Genomic DNA, 14,785 nt, shown 5'->3' on the forward strand with positions numbered 1-14,785 from the left:
CAACTAGTGTCCATCATTTCTTGCTTCTTTAATTAGCTTTTAATTAGCTTTAATTAGCTTTTATCGACATTACTATGAATTTCCCACTATTCTCCAGTAACTCTACAGGCCCAAGAGATGGGTCTGCTAATGAGGAGATCTCTGCTTGTTCATTACTCCATCTTCACTACAACTTTTAAGCACCACCTTTTATGCAACAGGGATTTCTTCATGACCACCTGCCTTCTCTCCACTCTCTTCCCTAGCTTCTGTGCCACCTACAAGTCTAAAACCTGTGTGATATCAGTACACAGAAAGTTACAGGTCATTTATGATCAAAGAAAACTTTGCAAATCATTTGTTTGCTGATTGTCACAACAGATGAACAATTTTTAAACAATAAATTTTAAACAATAAATTCTTGATAAATAATTGGACTGTGGTAGCCAAACCATGTTCTCATTTACTTCTGCCAGTTTATCTGTCAATAAATGATCAATAATGACATTATTCTCCGTTTGCTCAGCATTAAAAATTCTGGAATTGGACACAGCTATTCTAAGTATTTCATGTTCAAATACTGCCATATTATGAAGTAGTGCTATGCAATAAAAGTTACTGATACATACTCCTAACATACAGCCAACCTGAAGGATTTTTTTTTGCCTGGATATTTATATAATTAATAACATTTTTCCTCATATTTTTCTTTCAGTAAACCACAATGCTGTTGCCAATTCATAATGCAGTTTTAAGACCTCTTCACGCTGAAAGATATTCAGGACATAAGGGTAAGAAAATATTTACTTAAGTTTAAGGTCAATGATATGCTGCATGAAATATATACCAAAATACATTACCTGTAAATGTACCATATTAAGTATTCCAGGAAGTTTTGCTGGGTATGTTTGTTTAACTTTTATATATACGTACATATATATGTATATACATACATGAACACGCACATTTCCCCAAAAATATAACTGCATTATCATAAAACTGTTAATATACTATATGTACCTCATTCTTTGGCCTGATTGCTATCACATGAACTTTGAAAGGAACAGGCTCCTGTTTCTAATTAATAAAGACATAAAAGTGTTTATGTAGAAGGAAAACCTGGAGAGCTTATTATGCTGAATCCTGTTCAGAGCCAATGTGGTTTTGTCATGTGTATGTTAAACTGACACAGCCAAGTTTGGTTACAGACTAGTAGAGCATCTGCAAGTCATTTACATACTTTCAGATGCCACAGTGATAAATACACACAGCTCTTGTGATGATCCAAGGGTTATGTCTGAAAACGAAGGAAGAGAAAGCACTTACAAATGAGTAAGACCATTTATGAAGGAAACCATCATGGAATGATGGTTCTTTAGACTGAAATTGTGGAGGGGTAGGAATGGAAAGGGAAGGAAGAAACACAAGACATACTCCTAAGGGCCTGAGCAGAACTTTTTGTTTGCTCTCATTATCTTAAAATTATTCCTACCATGTGCTTACTGGTAATACATTTCATTTGTACTGTACAGACATTACTGCTTATCCATGGAAATACATTCAGACAGATGAGAAGTGGAAACAAATTTGCTGATTGCACAGCTGCCGTCACTACCTTCATCATAACTCTGCAAGAGAAAGAGCATCGTGGGCAGATTCATCCCAGCACAGATCTTGTCTACTCACAACCAAACTTCTGACTCAATCCTCACCTAGGGGATTATTCCCTGTCACACACTGAACAGGACTTCAGACATTGATTTTAATAACAAGAATTAGCCTTAATAGCAATCCCAAACCAATCACTTCAGAGTAGGTGCTATTTAGAATTTTATTTTTTTTAGACTTTTTTTTTTTTTTTGTCTGTTTTGCTTTTAAGATAAGAATCTCTCACTCTTACTCCAGATCTCTTCTAAGAAGCAAGAAAAATGTCTACATAGTTGGATCTACATTCCCACTCCCACTGTGGACAACTCCAATGAATAGTCCTGATGGTAGAATCACAGTTTAAGGTCTTTTGGAGAAAGCTTAGGGTGCTGGTAACCTCTAACATGCTTTTATCCATTCATATAGGCTCTAGAAAGAGACTTCTAGAAAGGAATGTGTTTGGACGAGCAGTCTGTATTATGCACTTCTTGGCCATTGCTGTCAGCCTCTTATTTTTTTTTTTTATGAGCAGAAAAATTGCTATAAATATTTAGTGCATATAAAAATCTAGTAACAGCTTCCTTTGAAACACAGAAAAATGTGTACACTTGGAAATAAATTTTTAATCTGGAAGGCTATTCTTGAGTTATACTGATATTTCTAGCTTTCACATCAACAGGAACTGCAAACCAATTCCTCATTGGTGACACCTCTTGCAAAGAGAGTCAAGTGATCTCTGGACATTTTCTACTTAAAAGTTACCAGCATATTTTGAGATCTGGACTGATGCAGCTTATGCTCAAAGTCAGGTCCCGAGAAGTGTTCCATTCAACCATTGCCAGATGTGCAGCCCGTAGCTGGGCAGCAATGTACCTCAATCCAACCTCAGAGCCACTCTAGAGTAGAAGAGGTAAAGATCAGAGAAAGCCCTGACTATCTTGAGGATTACATGAATAAAAATAGCTGTGACCCTTTGCCGCAAAATCTTCAGCAATTACAGTGTGTAGGCCTGGCCTAGAAATTATGGGACAACCGTGATGGATGGGATGTACTGCCTTCATGCCTTTATCAAGGGATTGGAAAAAGGGAATGCATTGTTTTTGTCTTGTCTATTCTCTCATCTCATTAATAGCCACGTATTGCTATAAATTGAATGTCACACTGACAGTGTGAATGTAGGTCCAGTTTTGGATGTTTTCTCATTCCTTAGAGGAAACCTAACTCTGTCTGAGCACAGTTTGCTGAAACACTGTGGGGAAAAACAATGTCTAGAAGAAAAAAGGGCAACAATAACAGCAATAACAAAGGTTGAACCAGAGATGAATGAGCATAAGCAATCTGAACATCTCCATTTTTCTGCAAATTAAAAATATGATGAATAAGACAGCAAACATCAGCTATGCAACTCAAACCATGATATTTTTATAGTTTTTATTTCTAAATTTATGGTTATGGAAGCATTTATGGTTTCCATGCAAACTAAGAGTACACTTGCATGATGGTTAGAGTTACAGCCCAAATACTCCAGAGCTCCAGAATCCAAATATTCCAAAATCCAGAGCAAGTGGTGGTCATGAGTAGAAGTGGCACATTAAACAGGACACTGTCCTTAAAATACGATGTATCTTACAAAGAAGTTTTCAAACAGCTAGCTTTGTACATGTTTCTAGGCACATGTGTGCAGACAAGCACACAGTATTGGAGCAGTACTGCAAACCGCTCATTCTGCCAAATGACAAACTTCTGGGCACTTGGCCACGTGACTGAATACAGGGATGAGTCAATCATAAATCTAAAGATATTCAAGGAGCTAAGCAACCAAAGGGTTTACATGTTAGTGAACACAAACACTCAAAATTCATCTATAATTGTTGTATATTTGTAGGAATTTTGACAATCCAGCATGGCAAATTGAAAGGAGCTCTTGAGAACTAATTTTACTCCTGATTAGAGGTTATTAGAAAATCAGCCGTAAAGACAAAACGAATACAGCACAAATTCCTTAAGAAAGAGACGGTAGTGTCACAAATATTGCAAGGTGAGGGGGTAATAAAAGCAGAGGCATTTGTAAACATGTAACTCTTAAAGACTGAAGACAAAGATATCTGACTGAACTTTGGTTTTGAAGATTTCTTACTATGAAATAATTAAACTGCACGTCTTCTTCTAAGGAACCCAACTTTAAAAAAGACAACATACTTTTTTTCTTTTTCCCTTGGTATTTGTTTTATCTTTGCAATATGAATGTTTAAAATAATTCCAAGCTCACGTGCAGTGGCTTTCAAAATACTGTATGCAGATAAAACTGGAATGGAAGCTACTGAGAGGCTTCTGTTGGGTCAAGATACCACTCATACCTAAGTTCCAATTCCACTTCAGAAACAGTTCCTATTCTGTTCATTCCTCTTCCTGGTATCTGCAGGTTTAGTAGGGATCCTAAATGTTTCAGATGAGAAAAAAAAAAAGGTACAGAGACTGAAACATCAAAAACTGATCACCATTACCACTTGTGCCTTTATAAAGTGTTGCAGCAAGATACAGGCTTTAGTTGGGAAAAAAAAAAAAAAAAAAAAAAAAAAAGCTCAACAAGCAAGTTATTTCCTGCTTTCAAAAATGTTTGTAGGCTCCAAAATACACAGCCTATGGAAACTATGCAAAGGAAACTATGTGGTTTTTGTGGGGAAAAAAAGTCACCTATGTCAACAAAGTTGGGATACTTTCTTTGTCTGAAACTGGCTAATTGGTCTGATCATATTACTTTTGCTATAGTTATCAAAAAAAAAAGTCAGGAGCTTGATTTTTGGAACTACTCTTTAGTGCACATCAAACATGAGTGTCCCAATTATACCCAACCTACTCACACCATGACCCACAACCATCTGTGCCCCCATGAGTACGTACAAATATATCTCAAGACAACAGATTCGTACGTGCACTATTGTCATAGTGCAGCAAGCAGTAAAACACTGTTTGTGCAGTGATACAGAGAGAGCAGCCAAACAAGATTTAGGCTCAAGTTAGACACCTGCTAAAGGTCTGGAACAATCTCCTATTAGGATTAATAGGAAAACAACTCGTTACTAGTAGTCCTATAAGGCTGGGGGATCTAGCTTTTGGCAGTATGATGAACTAGAAGTGATTATTCAGATGACAACTCCCAGTTCCAGCTCAAGACTCTGAGCATCTTCTCAGAGTTTTGAACATCTCTGAGACCAAAATGATTAGCTCTGGGAATATGCTCACCAAATTACTTAGCACAGATCCATGCTACAGCCGCTCCTTGCACAAAAGTTCCAGCACTAACACTAAAACATGCCCACACAGCATCTCTTTACACATGACAGAAGGTATCCAGGCTTCCAGAAGATGCCACAGCCATGCCAGCCAGCCTAACATGTTCTGATGTCTAGAGCACAATCCCTACAAATAGGATGATCATAACCGTATTCAAGATGTGCATGTAGTTTCCCCATTGTAGCTCACCTCCATCATGTGCTCCGCCATCAGGCTTGAGCTTCCGTTACTAACCTTTGTTTTGTTTAAGTACTTACAACAGAGATCAGAAAGGGAAAAAATCTCCTACAGGAAGGTATACTAATTTAGTGAAAACCTGCAGGGACTCAGTAAAATCTGCAACACAATAAAATATGCCCTGGAATATTCAGAAGACTAGCAAGATTTGAGAGAAAACAGGTTCTCCCAATACATCACTGCTCTTCTTTGCAGAGACTCAGCTCTGTGGAAAAAAAGCTACTTTCTGATTCGTGAAATTGATCCAAGTTTTAACTGGGCTACTGCCCAGTCATGTAACTTCCTCAATTCATTTCCCCATTTCAGCTTTCTGGAGGTAGGTTCTCTCCACTGACCAAATTTGTTATTTTGGTTGTTTCCCAAAGTAATGAAATATTATTAACTTAGGGGGTGGGGGCTTTAAGCCCCAATTCTTCACAACAGTAAGTTTACTTCTACATTTGCAACTGATTAAATTCCATAAGCACAGTGTGGAATTTTCTTCAGCTCCCAGTTCACTATTACACAGATTAAATGATTTGTCATTGCCTGCTGAGCAGTTATAGAAAATACATCCTGAAAAGTTGTGTGAAATTTTAAAGCTAAAGCAGTATTTACAAAACCAAACTAATGAACCTAACACCCCAACCAAACAATTTCAAAGCACCGACAACTGACATATCAATACTCAATACATCAACATTTAAAAAAAAAAAAAAAAAGAGAAAAAAGCCATTTGCCACTTCACAGGAGCTAAACCATGAGGTCTCATATAACAACATTGAACGACCAAGCCCAGGAGTCTTGAGTACAGCAGCACAAGTCCCTTCTACCTCTAGTCAAAGACTAGCAGCTTAGACATATAAAGCCATTTAGATTTTCAAGAGCACTTAAGGAAGCTTGGCACTTAAAGCTAAATGAAAAGACGAAAAAAAAAAAAAAAAAGGATTTTAGGCATCTACACTGCTTAAGCACATTCATTCAGCATTCAAATGTAAGGTCCAATTTCAGGGCTCACAGCCAGAAGCTGAACTCAGTATTTATAAGTGTTCCTGTCCCAAGAAGTGTGGTGAAATGCCACACTATTTCCCAGCACATTCCAGCCCTGTAGAGACTGAGGGTCTGACCACATACTCTTTGGGTGCAGAGAAATCCTGTCCTGTTGTTTTTGATTTTCTGTATAATAACATGGATAGAGATTATACTGAAGAATAAATACAGGACATTAAACCCACACTATTGAGAGAAGGCATCCCTAGCAAAAAGCATTAAGCATTATTCATGCACGAAGTGCCATGCGATATACATCTAAATTCCAGTATTCACCCAGAGTCCTAGAAATTTTAAGGAGGTGATGAGAACACCCTTTCAGGAAATGGTCTTGCCAAAATAGACTGCTTCTGGTAACTTCAAAAGATAGAAATAAATCTTACCACAGCCATGAAGAAAAAAAAAATGTAGCAGCAATATAGAGGCTTGAAGATTCCTTTGAAGATCCCCAGCTCCTCACGATGCAGCTGGCAACGCAGCTGCCATTACCTGCTCTGTCCCATGACCAAAACTGCTTGCTAAGCCAGAACTGCTCTTCAGACTGAGCAGCAGTGGCCATGAGGTAGTGCCAATGGACAGCCTAGCTTTTTCTGTTCTGCTTGCTTATCCTATGTAGAGAAACAGCATCAGAGAGGAGGATTACAGCTTCATAAACTGGATGCCTTCATACTGAACAGAGGTTGCTTTGGGCTTAGTAATAAGATGTGTGTCTATGTTATTAGGGTCAGTAAAGCCTTCAAGAATAAGCCAGAACAAGAGAGCTCTTCTTCATATTGCACGATTTTACATTTTAAGAGACATTAATAGAGATATAGAATACATAAACATAATCATAAGAAAATTACTTGCACATCTAAATCCTCTGGGTTTTAAAATGGAGGATTTCTTCCTTGTTTTAAGCACATTTCCTCTGCATTTCATGATGTAGGGGCTCCCTGCTGCTTGAGAAGGTTCCCTTAATAGAATGTTGAACAATGAGTTTGGAAAAGTTTTGACTGATAATAGCTTACATATGGTGTTACAGAAAAGAAGTCTATTTTAAGTATCTTTCTTCTCTGAGAAGGGATTTTAAAGAGGTGCCATGTGCTCCATACTTGCTGGAAACATGTTGAGCTTTTTCTCAGGGCCTGCCTCTTGAACTTGCTCTCTGGCTTACTATGGAAATGTACAAGTCCATCATAACCCTTACTAACATTTAATGTAGTACACTTCATTTCCTACACTTGTGAGGTTTGGAGGGTAGGGCAGTAGTGGTGCATAACAAGCAATTCTAAAATTCTAAAAAAGAGGATTCCTTTAACATTTGTACACTGTTGGTGGATATATGGACTCGGAGCAATAGATACAGTTCTTCCACATAAGCAGAAAGAACAGGAAACTGTCATCATTCAAGCCTACTCTCCTCCCTAGTGTAGGAATTTTAGAAAATTTATAATACATTATTACAAGGAAATAGGAATTTTAGCTAAATAGACATTCTGAAAAGGATTTGATCAAGAATCAGGGAAAAGGAGCATGAAAACTTTTTATTAAGATGAGTCTTCACGTCTTTCTCACTTTTCATCAAGATTTAAGCTCAAAAGATAATTTTAAAGACAGTATACTGAAACATTGCCTTTCAGATAAGAAGTTCATATTCCTGACTGTAATCAAGGATTCCAGGAACTATTCTTTCAGCAAATAATAGGCAGGGAGGACACTGTGACCTTGCAGCATTTCAACCTTCATGAGAGCTGTCTGGCAATTTAAATTTTACCTCAGATTTCCAAGATTTTGCAGCATTTCTATTTTATTTCCTTTTCTAAAGGGTCACATTACTTTATGAATTTGTTTCTAATATTAGTCACACAGAAGGGTGAAATGATCCCAAGTAATTTTAGTCCTTTACAAATACTTTTGTCAATATCTACAGCTACAACAAATTACTTGGAACAATAAAACCATGCAGAAGATGTTTTTTTTTTGTTTATGAATTTTCTGTAATGTGCTCTATAAATGCACTACCAACATTATTCATATACAGAACTATTTGTTCATGGTAACAAGATCACTAACAGCTATCTGTCACCTGTGACTGGTCACTCTATAAACTGGACAGTGTTTCTGTTTTCTGTGCATCTACAACTTTGGTGATGGAAGCATCCTAAAGAAGTTCAAAGTGGCTGAACCGTTTTGGTTGGTGTGAACAAACCTACCTTCCTTTAACCATAAACCAGGGTCAAAGTTTTCACTGATCAGCAGAGATATGCATACAGAAAGATAACTTTAAAGTATTATCTGATTTATATTTTTCCTCTATAAAAATATATAAATACTTTTGTAGTATTTGCTCACTTATAAGTCATCTACTTTACTTACCCTGTAGGGCTTTTGACATTGTGATCAAACATTAGTGGTTCATTAGAGGATTCTTCACTGTGATGGAAAAAAAAATGGTGGTCATCAAAACAGCAAACTATGCAAATTACCAATTTTTTGTTAGACTACTTTGGTGTTTGCATACTTTTTCCTAGCAGTGACATGAATTAACTGCAAGTTAATTCCATAACCATACAAGGCCAAAGTTATCTCTAAGGTACAGCAAAGATTATAGAGTTGAACTTTACATCATCATCATGACATTACAAAGGACAAACACCTCAGTATCTCACTGCCAGCTCTTCTTTTTAATAGCTATTTTTACATTGTGATATTTTCCACACACTTGAGACACCTTTATTGCTCCTCAGTAGAACTTCCCTTTTACCTCTCAAGCAAGAATACAAGTGGAATTTTTTAGACATGTGGCACAGAGGTATTCTGCAGACTTGGGGCATATCAAGGAGCCCACCCACAAACTCCTTTTCCCTGATACTTCCAGCTCCAGGAATTATGTCTACAAGAAAGGCAATTCATTTCCCTGGAAGAAAGCAGGAAATGGATAAATGTTACCACCAGGGAGCATTTCCTGTTCTTCATAAACAGTCAAGCCAGTGCATGCAGTCTCACAAAATGTAGCTGCCACGCTAAGGAAAAACATATGCTTTCCATACAGAAACAATAAAAACTTTCCAAAACTGTCTTTCAAGATTCTTTTTCAGCCTAGGCTAATACAGTCTAATCAGAGAGTCATTTGGAATAATCATGCAAAAATGTCTGCCACAACTAATGCTGCATTGCTCCTTGCAGCATTTTGGAGCAGCTTCCTTTGGAGCAGCTATGCTCATTACATCCTATGTTTCCATTCTTTCCCAGGAAATGATCCCTAATCCACAACGCCAGTTTGCCTGAAACACTGTTGCTCCATTCCTTGCCTCTGCTGCCCCACACCACATGAAATATAATCACTTCAAGGAGTCAGATACCACATTTGACCTGACCCCCCCTTTCTTAGAAACTAGACAAGCTTGTGGCCTAGCTGTTTCAGGTCAGAACATAGTTGGGGTCTTGCACAGCTTGAAACATTGCACCTTAAGACAATAAGATGTCTTTTGAAGCGAGTCACCAAACAGATTTACCAACTGAAAGTTCATTTGTAACTAAAATGACTGTGCACAGACCTCCACATAGGGAAGTTTACTTACTCAGCAAGGCAAGAGTACAGCCTGTAAAATAATTATTACCAAAATTGTCTATAACATTCTAGGTAAGGGAACACAAACTCTGTAATTTAAATACAGAGGAATTCATCCTGATCTTGTTTATACCCAAGAGAGCATTACAATTCTGGCCTTTAGGAACTTCAATAAATACTGAGGAGTTTTGTAGGTAGTTAGTTATACATACATTTAAAAATATATATTTAAGTGGAATACTAAGAGACTGTCAGTGGTCCCAGTATATTCCAAATTTTCTGGATTTCAAGGATTAGAAATATTGGTAAACTCCTTACAGTACCTTAAATCTCCTGTAACTATAAAAGGTAGAAAAGCTTAAGCCTCAGATGACAGCAGCAGGCAGAATTGCTTTTAAGGTTGTGACTTACAAAGTACAGTTTGACAAGACTGCTACCATCTCCTTAAAGCAAGGTATATGCCACTTACAAAAAGGATAAGTGGATCTCAAATACCAACACAGATGAGAAGATACAACTCCTTTCTTGTTTCCATATGCACTATCATATACATACATACATCACCTCCACCTACAAACTTGAGTCAGCACTTAACAACTCCCATAATCAACCACTATGCCCCACATGGATCTGAAACCCCCATTTCCTAGAAGCACAGCACTGGACAAAACACATCCCTAGCCCTCATAAAAAAGCTTCAAAAAAGATGCCCTTAATGAACATATGAACTCTGAAAGCCAGAATAAAGAAAAAAAAAAAAAGCAGCTGATTTTCATAGTTTATTTTTACTAGCATTAAGCCAATTCCAGGTCTTTTGGATGCATGTGATCAGCAATACTGAACAATGACAGAAAAATAAAAGGGAAGATCAGTACCAGGACATTGACTGCTATGCAAATCATGATCTGATGCAATGAGATTTATCCGGGGACAGCAGCCTACCCAGTCATTGGTTCAACTGCAGAGACAAGGCTTCCCAAGGGAGAACTGCTGCTGTAAGGCAGCACAATCCTGCAACTGTGTATTGCAGGGCTGATCACATACAGAGAAGGAATATAAATGATTTCTTGCACTTCCCAAAGCTCCTGACTGCTGAACAAGGCTGATACTTGAGCACAGGGCCCAAAGACTTTTGAGCGGTTCACACTTATGGGAACCTGGTCTAGGACAGGTTATTTTAAAATAAAAACAGAGAAGTATCAGAGAGAATAAGTATTTGAAGGGGAAAAGGAGAGGAGTAAACCTTTCTTTACTTGCAATTGTTTTTATTGTGAAGCAATTATCAGCATTGTGCTAACTACTGCCATGTGCAGATCCTGAGATGCAGCACATTCTGCAGCAGTACTCTTTAATCATGAGGATGAGCATGGTAAGTTTGTCACCACTGGCTATTTTCTGTTTTCTCTAAAAGAGCTACGGAGCTCTTTTGTGAACCAGAAAGCTATCTGAAGCAGAAAGTACCTTCTGCTTTCCTTTTCTAACTTTTCAGGAACAGTTAATGAAAAGTTTGGGTCAGAGCTTAAAAATATGATGAAGCTTTGAGGTAAGCTATCAAAGAAGAGAGTTTGCAAGAGAACGAGAGCAGTATTCTTCTATTTTGCCAAGTAGTACAGTACACAATTCTATCCCTGAACCAAAATACTGTGTTACACTAATTCAAGCTTTGCCCCTTTACATGAGTGTCCTACACATACCTCCTGCCCACCACCTTAACTGCCAACAACTCTGAGTTTCTTCATTATTTCTTCTAATGTCCAGAGGGCTGTTGGATAGGAAAGAGAATTATAATGTAGAAAAATAGGCCACTGATACTTAAGTCTTAAATCAATATTAGAACAGGAAGTTTCAGTCTGGTATATAGGTCAGCAAACTATTTGAAGCACAAACATTGGGCAATTTGATTCTTGAAGAGGGCTGGCTCAGAGCCCTCTGCTGCTCTCAAAAAACTGCAGCATACAGCTGCTCTGGGCAGCCAGGCTGTCCCCACGTATCACTTTAGAGGCCATTTTACTGTTCCAAGACCATGGAAGGGTAGAATGGGTCTGGTTTCGTGGGAAGCTAAGCTTTGAACTGCACTCAGAAGTAAGAGGTAAGTCATTGTTCCTGGTCTGTGACAAATCCACATGCACAGTAAGATTGGAGAACATGTTCCAAGCAGTTCTTAAAACACACCAAACTGGGAAACAGACTCATGCTTACAAAAGCAATCTAAAACTAGAATTATAAAGTCTTCAATGTGACAGCCTCTCTGGTCAGGGGCAGGAGTGTCTGTGGAAGAAAACTCCAACATTTCTAGACATCTGCAAAACTTAGCTCAAAACTATGCAAACCATGGTAATTCTTCTGAATATGTGGTAGGACACCTGATATTATTGAGTGCTCAGGCTCCTTAGTGAACTGCAGCCCATTCTAAAGCACAACGAAATCAAAGGGAGGCATTTATAAGACTCTGAATGGGTATTGAGTCATGTCCTATGTGAGCTGACTTCAGCAGTGCAACTGCATAATGCCATTCACTAAGTCACTGAAAAACCCTACACGCTCATGCCTTTGGAAAAAGTCAAATGACTTTGCCTTTACTTTTACAAGGAGAATACACAAGTAACATTTTGAAAGGGCATAAGCAACTTAGAAATCCGAAGTGCTTTGTTTTACAAGTCTGATTACTATATACTTGCTTTCAGCAACTGGGATTTGAGTTCTTGTATTAGTGTTGTATTGAAAATTTTAACTCAGGTCCTACAGACAAATTTAGAGACTTAAAAATGTAAATTTTACCTTTGTTGCCATACACACTAAAAATACAAGAGACACGACAATGATCAGACTTCCACTGCCTGCAGCACCTAACAGAATGCTCTCTAGAAAGCAATACATTCTATCTCCATCCTGTAAGAACAATATCTGAGATTATATTTAGTGTTACTTGTTGCAGATGTGAAGAACTATTTAGTAGGTTTATTCCAATACAGAACTGTGATTGAAAATTATGTTCTTGCAGTGTGCAATGCTACTCACAATGGTACATGGTTTTCTCTTTACCACCCCCCATATATTGATCAAAAATAGAAAATACTGTCTTGAGAGCCTAACTCAGCACACAGGACACATCTGGACTTAAAACAGCTCAAAGAGCATAGTACGTAGTGCAATATCAACATCAGAGTCTTCAAACATGACTGACAGCTTGGTATAACAATTGACAGTAACATTTATTTCCTGCTTCCTTTCCCAGGAGATACTGTGTGATTCAGGTTTGAGTTTGCTGTAGCCTGTTTATAACAGGTATATTCCAATCCATCATGGAAGGAAGTCCAGCCAGGAATGCTTGACTTGAATGGACTAATTCAGGGACAGTTCTGATTTGTTTGCTTGATTAGGACTGAATTCCATCTATGAAGTACACCTTCATTCATCAAACTAAGCAAATACTTACCTTCAACACATAATGCAGTCCCCCCACAGGCTACTTGAAGCCAGGTGTGCATTTAAGCAGCTGACTAGATGAGGCCTTTGTGTCTAAGGATGCCAAGTACTTTGGAAAAAAATAATCTATTTACAGTTATTGCCTCCTCTGCAGTACAAGGTATCAAGCTATATATATACCATGGACCTTAGATGTTACTCTGAAAAATTCACAGAATCACAGAATTTCTAGGTTGGAAGAGACCTCCAGGATTATCGTGTCCAACCTCTGACCTAACACTAACAAGTCCTCCACTAAACCATATCACTAAGCTCTACATCTAAACATCTTTTAAAGACCTCCAGGGATGGTGACTCCACCACTTCCCTGGGCAGCCTGTTCCAATGCCTCACAACCCTCTCAGTAAAGAAGTTCTTCCTAACATCCAACCTAAAACTCCCCTGGCGCAACTTTAGCCCATTTCCCCTCGTCCTGTCACCAGGCACGTGGGAGAACAGATCAACCCCCACCTCTCTACAGCCTCCTTTAAGGTATCTGTAGAGAGCAATAAGGTCGCCCCTGAGCCTCCTCTTCTCCAGGCTGAACAAGCCCAGCTCCCTCAGCCGCTCCTCGTAGGACTTGTTCTCCAGACCTTCCATGAAATTCCTTCCATGAAATTCCTTCTCCATTCCTTCCATGAAATACTTTATTATGTACAATTTCATAATCACAGAATTAAATTCAAATCACTTAGTCATGTATTAGTCATGTCATTAGTCATTAGGCCTATTGACCCCTCTAAAGAGTTAAAAAGAGTCCTAATGGCATAATTTATAAGTTCATTCAGTGACTCACTTCATGAATTATGTTGGATGCAGCATTTTGAAAAAAACACAGGAAAACATTTGTGTGCGATCTTCATTGATAATCAGGACTACCAGGTTAAGAATATCTGAAGTTACAGCATTGAGCCACTTCTCTTCAATATCCTTATGTTGCAAATCACTGTGGACTCAGTCAAGGCACATCACAATAGCACTGCCAGGACTTCACGAAGAAATGCAACAGAAATGTGACCAAGGAAAATGGAAATATGTGGAAGCACGCATGTGGATTTCAAATTGAGGAACATGGAGAGCTGACACATACTTGGGAGAGGGATGTACAATCTGGATAAAACCTCCAAAATAGTTCTTCAGATCATTCAGGAAGAAAGCAAGAATGGTAAAACAATCACATATGGTGCTGTTCACAAAGAAAACAGGAAATACAGTCCACTAGGGAAAAATATAGGAGACTACTAAAACAGACAGCCTGTTGGGAATGCAAATAAGAATTTAAAGGAGATGAGAAAAGGATTCCAAATTCACCCACTTCAGCTCCTACAAACCAGCTACAGTGAAAGCAAACAACAGATCTAATAAAATCCTCTTTGCTTATTCTACACTCAAATGGTACAGGGACAGTTAAACAGATGTCCAGCAAATTATATATACATATCAATAAGAAGATCATGTAGAGGCAAGTTACAGGGGCACTGTCTTCATAAAACATCACAGAAGCTGAAGGCAACAATTAAGCATTTGTGCTCACACAGTTGGCTGGATTAGTGCTTGGACACATTTTACATATTGAATAAA

General features: G+C 38.2%; 1 protein-coding gene across 1 annotated transcript in view; it reads right to left on the minus strand.

The window, feature by feature from the left end:
• The window catches only part of SPATS2L (spermatogenesis associated serine rich 2 like), a 146,299-nt gene that overhangs the window by 130,065 nt on the left and 1,449 nt on the right, over positions 1-14,785 (minus strand). The window lies entirely within an intron of this gene.

This window comes from Aythya ferina (assembly GCF_964211825.1).
Source record: "Aythya ferina genome assembly, chromosome: 6".
Classification (NCBI taxonomy): domain Eukaryota; kingdom Metazoa; phylum Chordata; class Aves; order Anseriformes; family Anatidae; genus Aythya; species Aythya ferina.